Genomic DNA, 19,099 nt, shown 5'->3' on the forward strand with positions numbered 1-19,099 from the left:
TATGGGTCTGATACTGCCATTTATAGAACGTGACAGGGTCTGACCGTGACTGAAAGAAAATGAAACAAGCTGTAAAGTACTGTGCTCTGTTTAGTCTTCCTACCACCCCTTGAAATACATATCTGGGTTGACAGTAATGTAAAATGCTTGTAGAAATTTCAGATCCACTTATTGTCTATTTCTAAAGCGATGAAATTCGGGAAGTGGATCAGGCAGAGGGGAGCCTAGGATGAGGAGACAAGAAACTCGAGGAATACGTCACAGAAGCGACAGGCGGCAGTGATCAACCTCTGTTGCAAAGAAGTGTAGCAGCCCTCGTAAGCTGGTATTGTTGAATTATTGTAGCAACTGTTATTGTTTTAGCGCTAGGGACATTGTTGCTGTTTTTTGTTTTATTGCTCCCTTAAAGGGTATCGAGCCATTCATGTGAGACCTTACGAGGGCGCTGTCGCTAAGAGCATTTTCTTTTTCTTTTCCTGAAAGAAATTGAAAAAGATCTTTAGAACAGAGACCGAAAGCTTTGACCTTGTTCTTGAAAGCCTTATTTGATTAGAAAAATATTTCACCAATGCATTCAGGAAGCGGGTAGTTTGACCTTTAGTTGCGGTTTTTAACGAGAAAAAGCGTACCTAAAGAAAGTTAATCTAATATAACCCGTCACTTTTCCACAAACAATTACATTTCCTCTCATTTTATCTTATTGACTTTTCGTTAATTTTCCTATTATATATAATATATGTGTAAAAAAGAACGCTTGAAATCAGGTAGATTATGCTTGACTGACCCTCTAGCACTAGGCCAGTCAATATAAGTCACGGCGTTGGTAACGCTACCTGACAAATAGGGGCGTCTGACATATAGGGGCGTCTGACATATAGGGGCGCTATATCAAAATACCAAAAGTTTATCATTACCTCTGCATGGTTAATGTGTCACACTACTAATAAAAGGTTTAAAATGACAGCTTTGGACTTATAAAAGTGTTAAAACGACAGCTTTTGACTTCTGGGGGAAGGAAAAGACTAACAATGAATTGGTTCGCTGAGTTGAGGTTCGAAGAATGGAGGTGTCGAGAAAGATCCATCTAGATCCACTGAAGAAAGATCCATCTACATCCACTACAACGAATGCTTTCTTTGTCAGTATTTGTTAAGTCCTAAACTTTCTAAATTCGGAATATTTTTCAGGATTTCATAATTCTTAAGAGAGTCATAAATGGCCGAAGTCTCCTACATGTATTGCGACTCAAGTTCACTAAACTTTCATTTGAATGGGGCGATCTGTTTCTGAAATTGTTACAGAATTCATCCAAATAACTTAAGCCACGCGCGGATCTGGGCTGTTAGGTTTTGGTGAATTCATAAATGCTTCATGTTTTCAAAATTGATTAATTTATCGCGTAGTCTCTTTCGCAGCCTTTATTGCGAAGGAATCTGCATCGTATCTATGACGGGAAAAATAAAATACTGATCGTTTTCAATGTCACGCAATAAAAAAATAAATACAACACCAATACAGTACTAGTGGATAAAGTCAAGAAATAGATAAAGAAGATCATTATTTTTCTTAGTGTTAGGTCTTTGCGTTTTCCCAAACTTAAGACATTCGTATAAATTTTTCACAGAACTTTACGGAGCCCACAGTACGGAAACGCCGTGTTGGATTACCTTCGTGGTCAACTAAATATGGCGGCCGGAAATATTTTAAACATCTGGAACTTACTTTAGCTATTTAGGCGATCGATTATCTGTATTGAACAAACGAGCATTTGCAATTAAGCACATTTCCTAATGCTCCAACTTCTAAAAAGGCTAAAAAACTTGAGATAGTTATATATTTTTCTACAAACGCGATCGTAGCTCCATGTCACGCTCCACTGCCATCAAAATACTCTGTTTGAATTGTAAACAGATATAAATTTACCATCTCTTATGCTTGGCTCTCAAGTTTTGTCTACGTACACGTATTTAGAGGGGTAAAATTCGAGACATCTGACAAATAGGGGCGTCTGACATATAGGGGCATCTGACAAATAGGGGCGTCTGACAAATAGGGGCATCTGACATATAGGGGCATCTGACAAATAGGGGCATCTGACAAATAGGGGCGTCTGACATATAGGGGCATCTGACAAATAGGGGTGTCTGACAAATAGGGGCATCTGACAAATAGGGGCGTCTGACATATAGGGGCATCTGACAAATAGGGGCATCTGACAAATAGGGGCGTCTGACATATAGGGGCATCTGACAAATAGGGGTGTCTGACAAATAGGGGCATCTGACATATAGGGGCATCTGACATATAGGGGCAGCTGACATATAGGGGCGTCTTACAAATAGGTGCATCTGAGAAATAGGGGCATCTGACAAATAGGGGCATCTGACATATAGGGGCGTGTGACAAATAGGGGCGTCTGACATATAGGGGCATCTGACAAATAGGGGCGTCTGACATATAGGGGCGTGTGACAAATAGGGGCGTCTGACATATAGGGGCATGTGACAAATAGGGGCGTCTGACATATAGGGGCATCTGACATATAGGGGCGTGTGACAAATAGGGGCGTCTTACAAATAGGGGCATCTGGCATATAGGAGCGTCTGACATATAGGGGCATCTGACAAATAGGGGCGTCTGACATATAGGGGCGTGTGACAAATAGGGGCGTCTTACAAATAGGGGCATCTGGCATATAGGAGCGTCTGACATATAGGGGCATCTGACAAATAGGGGCATCTGAGAAATAGGGGCATCTGAGAAATAGGGGCATCTGACAAATAGGGGTGTCTGACAAATAGGGGCATCTGACATATAGGGGCATCTGACATATAGGGGCATCTGACATATAGGGGCGTCTTACAAATAGGTGCATCTGAGAAATAGGGGCATCTGACAAATAGGGGCATCTGACATATAGGGGCGTGTGACAAATAGGGGCGTCTGACATATAGGGGCGTCTGACAAATAGGGGCGTCTTACAAATAGGGGCATCTGGCATATAGGAGCGTCTGACATATAGGGGCATCTGACAAATAGGGGCGTCTGACATATAGGGGCGTGTGACAAATAGGGGCGTCTTACAAATAGGGGCATCTGGCATATAGGAGCGTCTGACATATAGGGGCATCTGACAAATAGGGGCATCTGACAAATAGGGGCGTCTGACAAATAGGGGCGTCTGACATATAGGGGCGTGTGACAAATAGGGGCGTCTTACAAATAGGGGCATCTGGCATATAGGAGCGTCTGACATATAGGGGCATCTGACAAATAGGGGCATCTGAGAAATAGGGGCATCTGAGAAATAGGGGCATCTGACAAATAGGGGTGTCTGACAAATAGGGGCATCTGACATATAGGGGCATCTGACATATAGGGGCGTCTTACAAATAGGTGCATCTGAGAAATAGGGGCATCTGACAAATAGGGGCATCTGACATATAGGGGCGTGTGACAAATAGGGGCGTCTGACATATAGGAGCGTCTGACAAATAGGGGCGTCTTACAAATAGGGGCATCTGGCATATAGGAGCGTCTGACATATAGGGGCATCTGACAAATAGGGGCGTCTGACATATAGGGGCGTGTGACAAATAGGGGCGTCTTACAAATAGGGGCATCTGGCATATAGGAGCGTCTGACATATAGGGGCATCTGACAAATAGGGGCATCTGACAAATAGGGGCGTCTGACAAATAGGGGCGTCTGACATATAGGGGCGTGTGACAAATAGGGGCGTCTTACAAATAGGTGCATCTGGCATATAGGAGCGTCTGACATATAGGGGCATCTGACAAATAGGAGCATCTGACAAATAGGGGCGTCTGACAAATAGGGGCGTCTGAAAATTAGGGGCATCGGACAAGTAGGGGCATCTGACAAATAGGGGTGTCTGACAGATAGGTGCATCTGACAAATAGGGGCGTCTGACATATAGGGGCGTGTGACAAAGAGGGGCGTCATACAAATAGGTGCATCTGGCATATGGGGGCATCTGACAAATATGGGCGTCTGACAAATAGGGGCATCTGACATATAGGGGCATCTGACAAATAGGGTCATCTGACAAATAGGGGCATCAGACAAATAGGGGCGTCTTACAAATAGGGGCATTGTATTCTACTTCAGTGCCAGAAAGTTGAATCAACATTGCTATAATTTAAACTACTACATTGATTAGTGCTGCATTGCCTAAAATAACTTTAACATATTCTTACTTTCACGCGCTTGGACTCCCGACATTTTCGAGGTCTTGCTTACCTGAAAGAAAGACAATTTGAAATTGAACTTTTCGATTTGTTTTTCCTTGCCCGTGAAACATGTCTTTCCTCTTACATGCAAGTCATGGCAGGCGAGCATGATCCATCATGCGGAATGGTTGGACGGTCTTGGTCACTCACCATTGCAATGCTTTTAAAGTGTGATCAAGTATGCTGTTCTTCTCAACTGAATGCTAATGAAAAAACTTCAGGAGTCAGCACTATTCTGCTGTTCTTCTCAACTGAAGGCTAATTAAGCAACTCAGGAGTCAGCTATGTACACTTTTCCGCGTTTTCGGCATTCTGCTGTTCTTCTCAACAGTAGGCATGTCTTTACTACATACATCAAGATAATGCTAAAAAGGAGGGAAACCCTTAACACTTTGCCCTAAGAACAGTGACCTCGTTTATTTCTACATTACTGTAAGGTTTTGGTAATTCGGCCTGTTTACTTTTTACACACTGGATAAGACGTTTTCCAATCTTTTTGAATAATTTACCGTGAGGTTGTTGAGATGTAGAAATTGCACCTTGTTCACTGTGTGCCATTTCGTGTATGACAACACTCAAAAATGATGCATCTGTCTCTAACTCTTCGTAAAAGATGACAATGAAGAAGTCGTACTTAGGGGTGTGGAGATAATGCGTACAACCAAGCTTCCTAGTCCTGTCTTTCGTTACGCTTGCGTGGTCTTCAGCAGACATGCATCCGATGTGAGTTTTGCCATCTGGGAAAGGAAAGTCTTCGTAAATTCCAGCAATTGCCGTGTACAGCTCTTGAACGCGCTTACTTTCTACTGGGTAATTTGCTGCCACACGACGTAGTTGCTGCACTTTGCCTTCGTTTTTTTTTTTCCTTTCAGTTTCCTTCTTTTGCTCCCTTTCGAAGACATCTTGGCACGGTTTGTACCGCCACTGTGGATTGTTAAAATTACCCATTTCGCACTTACCGTGAAACCAACGTTTGCAGGAAATACATAGCACCATCTCATTGCCATCCTCAGGCATTCTACAGTGGCGTGAACAAAACAGCGCCACTCATAAAGAATATCCGTGTCTTTTTTTGGAAGTGCTGCAGGCTTTCTCGACGAACAAAGCCATGTCTTCTTCTTCGAAGCTCTTAAGTAACTCTTGACGCATGACTTTTTGATCAAAACGCTCTCTCGCTGGATCTCGTCCCACGCACAGCAATGTCGCAAAGACGATTGCAAATAAACCACAGTCATTCCCTCCTTCCTGTTGTTGCCTCCTTCCTTTTTAACACAAAGTAAAAAATCCGTACGGTACTTGTCTTTCAAATGAAAATGGGCCCCGTTTTCACGGGGAGCACTAGCTAAGTACAGCTTATATAGGGCGATTGATTGAAATGTGACTCACACAAAGTAAAAAATCCGTAATTATCTTCCAAATGTAAATGGGCCCCGTTTTCATGGGGAAGCGTTAGCTAAGTAGATTGTGCAGAGAGCGAATGATTGAAATGGGAGACTCTTTCACAAAAAGTAAAAAAACCGTAATTGTCTTTCCAGCGTAAATGGGCCCCGTTTTGATGGGAAAAACAAGCTAAGTACAGTTTAGAGAGGGCGAATGATTGAAATGAGAAACTTTTTCACACAAAGTAAAAGATCAGAAATTGTCTCAGTTTCAAATGTAATATGGGTGAGCATGAGCTAAGTACAGTAGCTGGAAGGCGCGCGAGATATAAATGAGAGAATTTTCACATAAAGCTTCCGTTGGCGGGAATTACTCAATACAGAGTTTGTATGGGTGTTCAAACAGGGTTTTGTGACGGCGGTAGTAACTAGAGCTGTCCGCTTACGAGAGTGTCCACTTTCAAAAGATAATGAATGGCAACAGAATACATTTGTAGAAAAAAACTATGATGTCCGATCAACTCTTAGAAACCAGCATCGCCAATATCTCACACTCCTATATGTCAGACGCCCCGATATGTCAGATGCCCCTATTTGTCAGATGCCCCTAATCGTCAGATGCCCCTATATGTGAGATGCCCCTATATGTCATGTGCCCCTATATGTCAGACGCCCCTATATGTCAGACGCCCCTATATGTCAGACGCCCCTATTTGTCAGATGCCCCTATATGTCAGATGCCCCTATATGTCATGTGCCCCTATTTGTCAGATGCCCCTATATGTTAGACGCCCGTATATGTCGGATGCCCCTATTTGTTAGATCCCCCTATATGTCAGAAGACCCTATTTGCCTGATGCCCCTATATGTCAGATGCCCCTATATGTCATGTGCCCCTATATGTCAGATTCCCCTATATGTCAGATGCCCCTATTTGTCAGATGCACCTATTTGTAAGACGCCCCTATATGTCAGATGCCCCTATATGTCAGATGCCCCTATATGTCAGACGCCCCTATTTGTCAGATGCCCCTATATGTCAGATGCCCCTATATGTCATGTGCCCCTATTTGTCAGATGCACCTATATGTCAGACGCCCCTATATGTCAGATGCCCCTATTTGTTAGATCCCCCTATATGTCAGATGCTCCTATTTGTAAGACGCCCCTATTTGTCAGACGCCCCTATATGTCAGATGCCCCTATATGTCAGACGCCCCTATTTGTCAGATGCCCCTATATGTCAGATGCCCCTATATGTCATGTGCCCCTATATGTCAGACGCCCCTATATGTCAGATGCCCCTATATGTCAGATGCCCCTATTTGTCATGTACCCCTATATGTCAGGTGCGTGAAGTATACAAGAGAAATGCCCAAACATTAATATATGCTGTTTGCCGTAAATGGGAATTATTAATATCTCCAATCTTACCTCTCTAAATACGTGCACGTAAAACAAAACTTGAGAGCCAGGCATAAGAGACGGTTAATTTATATCTGTTTACACTTCAACCACGCGTATTTTGATGGCAGTTGAGCGTGACACGGAGTTACGATCGCGTTTGTAGAAAAATATATAACTATCTCAAGTTATTTAGCCTTTTTAGAAGTTAGAGCATTAGGAAAAGTGCTTAATTGTAAATGCTCCTTTTTTCAATACAGATAATCAGTAGCCTAGATAGCGAAAATAAGCTCCAGATTATTTCCGGCCGCCATATTGGTTGACCACGAAAGTATTCCAACACGGCGTTTCCATACTGTGAGCTCCGTAATTTCGTGCGAAACAGTTATACGAATGTCTTAAGTCTGGGAAAACGCAAAGACCTAACACTAAGAAAAATAATGATCTTCTTTATCTATTTCTTGACTTTATCCACTGGTACTGTATTGGTGTTGTATTTATTTTTTTATTGCGTGACATTGAAAACGATCAGTATTGTATTTTTCCCGTCATAGATACGATGCAGATTCCTTCGCAATAACGGCTGCGAAAGAGACTACGAGATAAATTAATCAATTTTGAAAACATGAAGCATTTATGAATTCACCAAAACCTAACAGCCCAGATCCGCGCGTGGCTTAAGTTATTTGGATGAATTCTGTAACAATTTCAGAAACAGATCGCCCCATTCAACTTGAGTCGCAATACGTGTAGGAGACTTCAGCCATTTATAGATCTCTTAAGAATTACGAAATCCTGAAAAATGCTCCACATTATTCATACTGAGACTTAGAAAATTTGTGGATCTAGTGAATCTAGATTTCTTGACACCTCCATTCTTCGAACCTCAGCTCAGCAAACCGATTTATTATTAGTCTTTTCCTTCCTCTAATAGTCGCTACTGACTAGAAGTCAAAAGCTGTCATTTTAACACAAACCATTTATTGGTAGTGTGACACATTAACCATGCAGAGGTAATGATAAACTTTTGGTATTTTGATATAGCGCCCCTATATGTCAGACGCCCCTATTTGTCAGGTAGCGTTACCAACCCTAGTGAAACCGAGAGTTAAATTTATGATTCCCGGCAACCACGCGAAAATACCTTAACTGTCTGACCACTAGATAAATGTGAATGTACTCCACATTGGCTTAACCTAACTGAAAAATCGCCAGAGTATACTTTTCTGCTGGACAGCGAATCGACCACAAATGTACAAATGTACGTATGTATGTTGTACTTTCTAAAGACGGAAACGGAACTAGTCTGTTTTACTCTCTAGAAAGACGGAACTAGTTAGAGTGTTGTGCTGCTCTGAATTGAGCAAGGAATATTAAGAAATGACAGTCAGAATAAGTCACCAATTGGTCTGAATTTAGAACCGTAGGCATACATTGGAAATCTTTCTATTTACGAAATGGATGTTTTCTGACCACCCTGTTTTCTACTGAATACCCATGCTTATTTTTCAATGGAAATTGTTGCAGATGGTCGGTTTTGATCAGCTTTGATCGAAGCCACGTTTTTACAAATTGCTTAAAAAATTAAGGATCTATTGTTAAATTCCGACATTATTACACTCCTAGTTATTTTCATGGATTCAAACACCTGTTTCTGTACTGAGCTACTTCTCGACAGGACGTGGGTACTTTTGGGTCTACCTCATTCGAACAGGTTTTCATGGGATGATACATCTCAATTCAATCGTGTCAAATATAAACATGTCCACAACAGGTAAGATAGAGCACAGAAATAACTACGTTAAGTTTTGGAAATATAGTGGTAGGGACCAAAATTATGGAAGACGATGAAAACAATCAACCGTAAGACAGACCGATCGATTAGTACCCTCTTGTTGTGTCAGTACACGCTTCACAGGCTGGCCAAGCCTAAAATTGTTCTTTGGATTTATGGGTTTTGTTATATTTATGAAGTATTCAGGCTCTAGTGTATTTTAACTTAGTCAATTTAAAAAAGAAGAAACTTCAACATTGGCAATCGAAAACTCGAATTCAACTGATCATTCGCACAAAACACTATTTTGAGCCCGAGGCAAATATTTTGTGTATTAAAATTTGTCAACAACACGAGATGTTTCAAGACCTTAATTCAGAACAAAGGCATGCTAGATTGTACGTTAAAACTTATACTGTTACTTTCCGGCCTAAGCTTTAGATTCTGCTGCATTTTTGAGTCTCCCCGTACTTTTGGAGGAGGGCGATTACTTTCGCTGGGTTGCTTCTCGTCGATTTCAAGAAGAAGCATGAAATCATGGTATTTCTCTGTTTTCGAAGGGTCGTTACGTTAAGATCTTTACGTTATTCTTTTTTTATATTGAACACTTGCAGTAGCTCTTAAAACTTGGAATGACCAAGTGTCTTAATAAGTCAGTGTCAGTTTATCCTGTTCTGGTCCATTTCATGATTTCTAAATTAATTTGATATCGTAAACAGCATGCTGTAGTTTTCCTTGTTTGATAACTACAGCCGGTAGATGGATCAATTTATCTAGTTCTTGGGAAATCTAGCCAAGGTGAATCCAAGCCTATAGCCTTTTTAAATAGTAGCCTCGCACTACTACCAACATTTAAAGGAAAACAAACTTAAAGTGCACCTAACCCCGAAATTTTTTTTCCGCTAGAACGAATCTACTTATTATTTGAAATAGTTCTGCGAAAAATTTTTGAATTCCGTTAAATCCTCGATTTTCTGTGTCACGACGAAATCTCGAAAATAGCTCCAAAACACCGCCATTTTGTTTCACGACCGAGTTTGAGGAGAATGGGTCCAGCGGCTCTTGTGACGTCTACCCAGGAAGGTTGGATATCTCATTTCCTCTCATTGCCTTCAGGATGGTGCAATACACATTCGATAAGTGCGCAGAAACGCCTTCCAGAGGTGATATACTGTACAATTTACTGACGATGATCGGCTAATGGTGCAATAAAGACGTAAACGATGGTTGATTTTGTCGAACCGAAACAAGCGAACTGAATCTGTGAGAAACATTGAAGAACTCTCACTGGAATTTGTTCCGCAGACTTTCGAACGCTATTTTCATAAATTTTCTGCTTAAAGCTAACCAGCAATTTGTAGAAATACTACCTAAAACCTATATCTTCCAATCCCGCAGTATTTATAACATAACCGGCAAAGTTGTGTGATCCAGTCATGATCAAGAAGCGTTATACTGATATGTAAATAGATCGCAACTGTACGCCGCTAACCAACACTTATTTCTCTTTCGATTTAGATGAAAGTCGAAGATTAATCCTCTAGAATTACATGATAACAAAATTGTTAGACTCACAGAGTTTTTCGAAGGTTTGGAAATCAGCAGTGCGACAAAGATTCTGTGCAATAGCGTCGAAAATATGACCGCGTAACATTATCTGCGGACCGCTTAGGGAACACATCCTTTTCGCTTATCCGACGAATTTCACTGCAAACATTGAGAACAATTTACATTGGTTATTTGGAGTTACGACTTAAAACGTGTGACAATGTGAAATCGGTAATTATATGAAATGTTTCCTTCCGCCTTGCTTCCCGCAGCTTCAAAAATACAGGTCCAAACAATACGATTTTCAATCGATCGAAGCCAATGTTTTGGAGGTCATCAAGTCTCGAAAACTGCAACACGTACGTCGCTCTTATAAACATGAAGCATTCAACTGAAAGTAAAACACAAACTGGATTTAACAGAACCTTGACAAAATACATTCTCGGTAAGGACAAATGTAAACGGGCTATAAACACGCGTGGGAATCTTATGTTTAGTTGACGAAATTACCATCCAAAGCAGTCCTTGAGTTTTCTTTCCTGCTGTTCGTTTGCCTACTCCTCCACTTCGTATCTAGCTTTCCATTCCCAATATACAAGCAGCTCGTCCACAAAGACGTATTCCCCGTCGTCGCTTGAAATATTGCAAATTGCTCTCAAAGCTCTAAGCAGTGAGTTCACAGTTGTCGAACGTGCTCGATCAAAGTTTATTTCGGAGCCTTCCGAATCGAAACTTAATTCTGACTCCAGTGACGAAAAAGAAATGATTCTGAGACAAAACTTGGATGTTTTAGTCCCAAAATACATCGGAACGGTTAGTTTTGCGTTCTATTTTCTCGAGCAAATACAGTGAGTTGACTGAGGCGCTATTGTGTTTGGTTCCTGGGTAGACGTCATCAGGTACCGCCGCCCCAGACTCCCTAAAACGCGGTCGTGAAACACTTAATCGCGACTTTGAAAGGGCATAGAAAATCGAGGATTCAACCAAATTCAAAAATTTCTTCGCCCAAATGCTTCAAATAAAGTCTAGATTTGTTTTAGCGAAAAAAAAATTTTTCGGGTTAGGTGCACTTTAAAGAAGTGGGATTTCAAAAATATTCAGTCATAGATGACTGAACAAGAACACCTAAGAGTCGTAAATTTCTGTTTGAGATAACAATTTAAGACAGGCAGAGATCACGATAGTGAAAATTTACTGTAGTCGAGATGATATATTTGGAAGACAACGAATTTGTACCTAGACTAGAGTCCAAAGCAGGATCCAAAGCTTTTGCACATTTTTAATTTGGTTGCTTGTTTGTCGTGTTTTGTGCCAGAGGGCCCTGAGGCAGTTTTGTTGTTATGCTAAACGTCGAAAAGCGGATGACATATGCATTGCAAAATCAAATCAATGGCATCTAGTTATAAAGTTTGCAAACAAAAATGTTATAGTGTGTCGTTTTGAATACCTTAAAACCTCACATATGCCTCAGTCTTCAAACATGAACACGTTTCATACTTCGCATGAGTGTCGTGTCCCAGTCGAACACCACAGAACTCTTGAATTTTGTCGTTTAGAATACCTTAAAACCTCACGTATGCCTCATTATTCAAACATGAACACGTTTCATACTTCGCATTAGTCTCGTGTTCCAGTCGAACACCACAGAACAGTTCAAGTGTGTGGTTTAGGATACCTTAAAACCTCACGTATGCCTCCGTATTCAAACATGAACACGTTTCATACTTCGCATGAGTCTCGTGTTCCAGTCGTACGCTTCGAACACTAGCGTGTTGTCTGACTGAAGTACGCGGTAGTGTATATTACCTACATAAAGCCCGTTCTTGACGACGCAAGACATTATTGGCTGTGAAAAATGTGACATAACTTTCGTATTCATAGCGTGCGATTCTCGAAAATTAGAGCATACTTGACGTATTCAATAGTATTCGAAGACGTTTACGTCAGAAATGGCGTCGTGCATCTCGTGTTCCAGTCGCAAACTCTCGAACAACTGAGAGTATTAAAAAATGTTCGAGTCATACATGATCACTATATCTTCGAAGAACATCTAATGCAACATTAGGGAGCTTACGAATCGACGACTTTCGGACGACGGCGCCGTTGGGTCACCTTATAGTCTCGCGTCGTCGTCCTGTAGAAATTTGAATTTACGATTCGCAGTAAAGACGACGACGTTTATGCGCGACCGTCAAATTTTTATTGTCTCAGGAGCTCGAGAAAAAAAATACTCAAGACAGACCAACAAAATGTGCTAGCATGGCAGAAAAGAAAGCGCAGCTGTACGTCGAGAAAAATTTGGGTTCTAAAAGATTAGGCTGGCTATAAGACCACTCAAAACAACAGAGGAAAAAATCGCCTAGCTCTCTAGTTGAGCTGTCTAGTCCTTGTTTCTAACTGTCGACACGAATGCTAAAACCTTTTAGTCCTTTCAAATTCATTGTACACCAAAAAATGTCTTATATTTCAGTGAAGCGTGATTAAAATGAAAGATTTTTCATACAGCAATTTGCTTTTCATTCACACCGTGTCGTGCTTTGACCGCTTTCAGTGTTGGTTGAACTCATAGCGTTCGCCATGGCACTGTAGAAGGTCGTTTCTTGAACGAAAACAGGCAGATAAAATTAAAATCAAACATCAAGGACATGCCCCTAATGTGATACTTAAATTATCTGGCAAAAATACCCGAAGTATCGAGAGAAAACTTTGAAAACTAACCTCACGGCCTCCTGTTTCCAAGACGCCGGCAAATCGCTCTCACCAACGTCGTCGACTTTGGCGCGAAGCTGGGAAGTGCTCAGAAACGCATGCGCAGTGAGCATGTCACGCAATCTAACGGCGGCGTCGTGCAAAAGTCGTCGATTCGTAAGCTCCCTATTAATCTACCAAAACGTGGCCCGTATGATTTATCGAACACTTCGAGTCATTCACGAGTATAAAATTTGAATACGGAAAAACAGGCCGGATTCCTCTAGAATATTCCAGGTGTATTTCGAGTCAGCCGCAATCGAATACGTCAGAACATTGCGGCATACGCGGCGTGCGCCGATCCGTATTCGAGCGAATTCGGGCCCGAATATTTGGCTTTTCGCGCATAAAGGGAATAAGCCGGGGCACACTGAAGATTACACAGTTGTCGTGATAAAATAAATGTAGAACTCTCGCGAAATGCTTCGGTGAAGGAAAACAAATCCATAAACAAGCCAATAAGGGGTCTGAAGAGATATGACGACACAATATCTATTGTCAGCATTTCTCAGATGTGTCAGCCGGCATTTCTCAGATGTGTCTTGTCTGAACCTTGGATCTCGATTAAACTCTAGTTTTAACGCCGCCGGATTGGGAGAAGGATATGCAGAGGAGACTTGTCTAAGGATTTCTAGCTCCCTTTATTCAGGTTAGAACTATCGAGCAAGCACACACGATATTCAACAAGCAAACGATTCATGTCAAAGCCATTACCTACCTATATGTATAGCTATATCTCTCCGTGCCATAAGGCACATAAGGCTTTACATTCTCTTTCCACCCAATTCAATTTATTGCTACAGCTCTGACTTGCAGTCGCCCCTGACTGCCACCCATCTGCGCGCCTTTCTTCCTAAATCATTATCCTCCCGTTGTTTTGGGTCGGCCTCGTCTTCAGAGGGACTCAAACCGCCATATTTTTGTTCCTTCGAATCCACAACCAGTTTTGGTTTTCTTCAAAACCGAAACCGCCCTACTAGTAGGACGATTATCATCATGACCGATCCTATAACAGTACGTAACAAATTCTTTACGAGATGCTAGATCTTAAGAAAGGAATAATTGTTTCTACCTCCATTCTGTAGCCGGCGAGCAGAACGTTGTGACGTGTAATGGACTATACAAATACAGAACATGCTCGAGATGTGTATAACAATAGCACGAAAAACCCGCGTGAAACCGAGAGTTAAATTTATTATTTCAGGCAACCACACGAAAATGACGAAAATACCTTAACTGTCTGACCACTAGACAAATGTGAATGTACTCCACATTGGCTCAACCTAACTGAAAAACCGCCAGAGTATACTTTTCTGCTGAACAGCGAATCGACCACAAATGTACGATATTAAGTGCATTTGTTGTACTTTCTAAAGACGGAAACGGAACAAGTCTGTTTTACTCTCTAGAAAGACGGAACTAGTTAGAGTGTTGTGCTGCTCTGAATTGAGCAAGGAATATTAAGAAATGACAGTCAGAATAAGTCACCAATTGGTCTGAATTTAGAACCGTAGGCATACATTGGAAATCTTTCTATTTACGAAATGGATGTTTTCAGACCACCCTGTTTTCTACTGGATACCTATGATTGTTTTTCTGTGGAAATTGTCGTAGATGGTCGGTTTTGATCAGTTTTGATCGAAGCCACGTTTTTACAAATTGCTTAAAAAATTAAGGATCTATTGTTAAATTCCGACATTATTACACTCCTAGTTATTTTCATGGATTCAAACACCTGTCTCTGTACTGAGCTACTTCTCGACAGGACGTGGGTACTTTTGGGTCTACCTCATTCGAACAGGTTTTCATGGGATGATACATCTCAATTCAATCGTGTCAAATATAAACATGTCCACAACAGGTAAGATAGAGCACAGAAATAACTACGTTAAGTTTTGGAAATATAGTGGTAGGGACCAAAATTATGGAAGACGATGAAAACAATCAACCGTAAGACAGACCGATCGATTAGTACCCTCTTGTTGTGTCAGTACACGCTTCACAGGCTGGCCAAGCCTAAAATTGTTCTTTGGATTTATGGGTTTTGTTATATTTATGAAGTATTCAGGCTCTAGTGTATTTTAACTTAGTCAATTTAAAAAAGAAGAAACTTCAACATTGGCAATCGAAAACTCGAATTCAACTGATCATTCGCACAAAACGCTATTTTGAGCCCGAGGCAAATATTTTGTGTATTAACATTTGTCAACAACACGAGATGTTTCAAGACCTTAATTCAGAACAAAGGCATGCTAGATTGTACGTTAAAACTTATACTGTTACTTTCCGGCCTAAGCTTTAGATTCTGCTGCATTTTTGAGTCTCCCCGTACTTTTGGAGGAGGGCGATTACTTTCGCTGGGTTGCTTCTCGTCGATTTCAAGAAGAAGCATGAAATCATGGTATTTCTCTGTTTTCGAAGGGTCGTTACGTTAAGATCTTTACGTTATTCTTTTTTTATATTGAACACTTGCAGTAGCTCTTAAAACTTGGAATGACCAAGTGTCTTTATAAGTCAGTGTCAGTTTATCCTGTTCTGGTCCATTTCATGATTTCTAAATTAATTTGATATCGTGAACAGCATGCTGTAGTTTTCCTTGTTTGATAACTACAGCCGGTAGATGGATCAATTTATCTAGTTCTTGGGAAATCTAGCCAAGGTGAATCCAAGCCTATAGCCTTTTTAAATAGTAGCCTCGCACTACTACCAACATTTAAAGGAAAACAAACTTAAAGAAGTGGGATTTCAAAAATATTCAGTCATAGATGACTGAACAAGAACACCCAAGAGTCGTAAATTTCTGTTTGAGATAACAATTTAAGACAGGCAGACTCGGAGATCACGATAGTGAAAATTTACTGTAGTCGAGATGATATATTTGGAAGACAACGAATTTGTACCTAGACTAGGGTCCAAAGCAGGATCCAAAGCTCTTGCACATTTTTAATTTGGTTGCTTGTTTGTCGTGTTTTGTGCCAGAGGGCCCTGAGGCAGTTTTGTTGTTATGCTAAACGTCGAAAAGCGGATGACATATGCATTGCAAAATCAAATCAGTGGCATCTAGTTATAAAGTTTGCAAACAAAAATGTTATAGTGTTTTTTAAAGACTTTGCTTCTCAAATGGTTATGCTTTTTCATAACAAAGCAGCATCTAGATATAAAGTAAATGCATACAAAATGTTATAGTGTTTTTTTAGGTTTTGCTTCTCAGATGGTTCCTTATACTTTTTCATAACATAGGGTCTTGGCAATGTAAATTCTTCTATAGTTTGATGAAAATAAACATACACGAACAAGTAACAATATAATTAAAGTGCACCTAACCCCCAAATTTTTTTTTTGCTAAAACAAATCTAGACTTTATTTGAAGCATTTGGGCGAAGAAATTTTTGAATTTGGTTGAATCCTCGATTTTCTATGCCCTTTCAAAGTCGCGATTAAGTGTTTCACGACCGCGTTTTAGGGAGTCTGGGGCGGCGGTACCTGATGACGTCTACCCAGGAACCAAACACAATAGCGCCTCAGTCAACTCACTGTATTTGCTCGAGAAAATAGAATGCAAAACTAATCGTTCCGATGTATTTTGGGACTAAAACGTCCAAGTTTTGTCTCAGAATCATTTCTTTTTCGTCACTGGAGTCAGAGTTAAGTTTCGATTCGGAAGGCTCCGAAATAAACTTTGATCGAGCACGTTCGACAACTGTGAACTCACTGCTTAGAGCTTTGAGAGCAATTTGCAATATTTCAAGCGACGACGGGGAAGACGTCTTTGCGGACGAGCTGCTTGTATATTAGGAATGGAAAGCTAGATACGAAGTGGAGGAGCAGGGAAACGAACAGCAGGAAAGAAAACTCAAGGACTGCTTTGGACGGTAATTTCGTCAACTAAACATAAGATTCCCACGCGTGTTTATAGCCCGTTTACATTTGTCCTTACCGAGAATGTATTTTGTCAAGGTTCTGTTAAATCCAGTTTGTGTTTTACTTTCAGTTGAATGCTTCATGTTTATAAGAGCGACGTACGTGTTGCAGTTTTCGAGACTTGATGACCTCCAAAACATTGGCTTCGATCGATTGAAAATCGTATTGTTTGGACCTGTATTTTTGAAGCTGCGGGAAGCAAGGCGGAAGGAAACATTTCATACAATTACCGATTTCACATTGTCACACGTTTTAAGTCATAACTCCAAATAACCAATGTAAATTGTTCTCAAAGTTTGCAGTGAAATTCGTCGGATAAGCGAAAAGGATGTGTTCCCTAAGCGGTCCGCAGATAATGTTACGCGGTCATATTTTCGACGCTATTGCACGGAATCTTTGTCACACTGCTGATTTCCAAACCTTCGAAAAACTCTGTGAGTCTAACAATTTTGTTATCATGTAATTCTAGAGGATTAATCTTCGACTTTCATCTAAATCGAAAGAGAAATAAGTGTTGGTTAGCGGCGTACAGTTGCGATCTATTTACGTATCAGTATAACGCTTCTTGATCATGACTGGATCACACAACTTTGCCGGTTATGTTATAAATACTGTGGGATTGGAAGATATAGGCTGTCGGTGGTATTTCTACAAATTGCTGGTTAGTTTTAAGCAGAAAATTTATGAAAACAGCGTTCGAAAGTCTGCGGAACAAATTCCAGTGACAGTTCTTCAATGGTTCTCACAGATTCAATTCGCTTGTTTCGGTTCGACAAAATCAACCATCGTTTACGTCTTTATTGCACCATTAGCCGATCATCGCCAGTAACTTGTACAGTATACCTTTCTTTAAATCTGGAATATTGCTGCAACAGCCGATAGCACCTCTGGAAGGCGTTTCTGCGCACTTTTCGAATGTGTATTGCACCATCCTGAAGGAGATGAGAGGAAGTGAGATATCCAACCTTCCTGGGTAGACGTCACAAGAGCCGCTGGACCCATTCTCCTCAAACTCGGTCGTGAAACAAAATGGCGGTGTTTTGGAGCTATTTTCGAGATTTCGTCGTGACACAGAAAATCGAGGATTTAACGGAATCCAAAAATTTTTTCGCAGAACTATTTCAAATAATAACTAGATTCGTTCTAGCGAAAAAAAATTTTGGGGTTAGGTGCACTTTAAGTTTTATTATTTCAGTATAAATAAAGTATTATTTGAAATGAAATGAAGATGTCACAACGGCAGTTGTTTACTTTTTGTTGGGATAATATGCATATTGTCCTGGTAATTTTGTTTCTTTTGGGTGGGTTTTGTTAGGAATCCAAAGGAATTTAAAAGTGCGTTACACTCGGCAGTTTGAACACAGTTTGGGGGATATACAAGCTTTGGTATGAGTCCTCAGTACTTCACATTGGCGTCAGTATTTCTATTGTTTGCTCAGAAGATTTGTAGTAGCTACAAAAAGTGATTCGACGGCAAATTCAGGAAATTATGTGCCTTTGTTATACTTTCTAGCCGAGAACTGTTCAAGAAGGAGCTACAAGTAGTAATGTTGTCTTAATTGAGCGAACGATAATTCAATTCAATTTGATAGGGAGTTTAAGTAGCCACGGAAATTGGAAATTGTTGTAGATGTTCGGTTTCAATTAGCTTTGATGGAAGCCAACATGGCGAATTGAACGACCTCTTGATACTATAGATCCAAACTCACCGCGAACGTTTTACACATTGCTACAAAATTAAGAATCTATCGTAAGGTTCCGATATTGTATTAATGGTCGCTTTCTGGGATTTAAAAACCTCTTCCTATACTGAGCAACTTCTCGACGGGACATGGGTACTTTTGGGTCTACCTCATTCGAACAGGTTTTCATACATCTCAATTTAATCGTGCTGAACGTAAACATCTCTTAACAGGTTACCTAGAGCACAAAAATAACTAGGTTTAGTTTTCGAAAAAGGGGCCTAGCTAATTTTAGACCCTGAAAATTATGGAAGACGATGGAAACAGTTACTTTAGAACAGACCGGTCGATTTGTTTCCTCGTGTTGTATATTTTATTCAAGCTTCACAT

The 19,099-nt window shown here is 40.6% G+C and overlaps 1 protein-coding gene across 3 annotated transcripts in view; it reads left to right on the forward strand.

Annotated features, from left to right (window-relative positions):
- The first annotated feature begins 42 nt into the window (after window positions 1-42).
- The window catches only part of LOC110069156 (uncharacterized), a 26,999-nt gene continuing 7,942 nt past the window's right edge, over window positions 43-19,099 (forward strand). The window contains exon 1 of one of the 3 annotated variants that reach the window (XM_020776627.2): window positions 43-325. The gene's annotated coding sequence lies outside the window, so the exon portion shown is untranslated. Of the gene's footprint in view, window positions 326-13,232; window positions 13,756-19,099 lie in introns of those variants that run through there. The other 2 variants (XM_089287758.1, XM_020776626.2) reach the window with 2 other exon arrangements.

The sequence above is a fragment of the Orbicella faveolata genome, unplaced genomic scaffold, assembly GCF_042242905.1.
Source record: "Orbicella faveolata isolate gen_17 unplaced genomic scaffold, um_ofav_v1 contig_15, whole genome shotgun sequence".
Taxonomy (NCBI): domain Eukaryota; kingdom Metazoa; phylum Cnidaria; class Anthozoa; order Scleractinia; family Merulinidae; genus Orbicella; species Orbicella faveolata.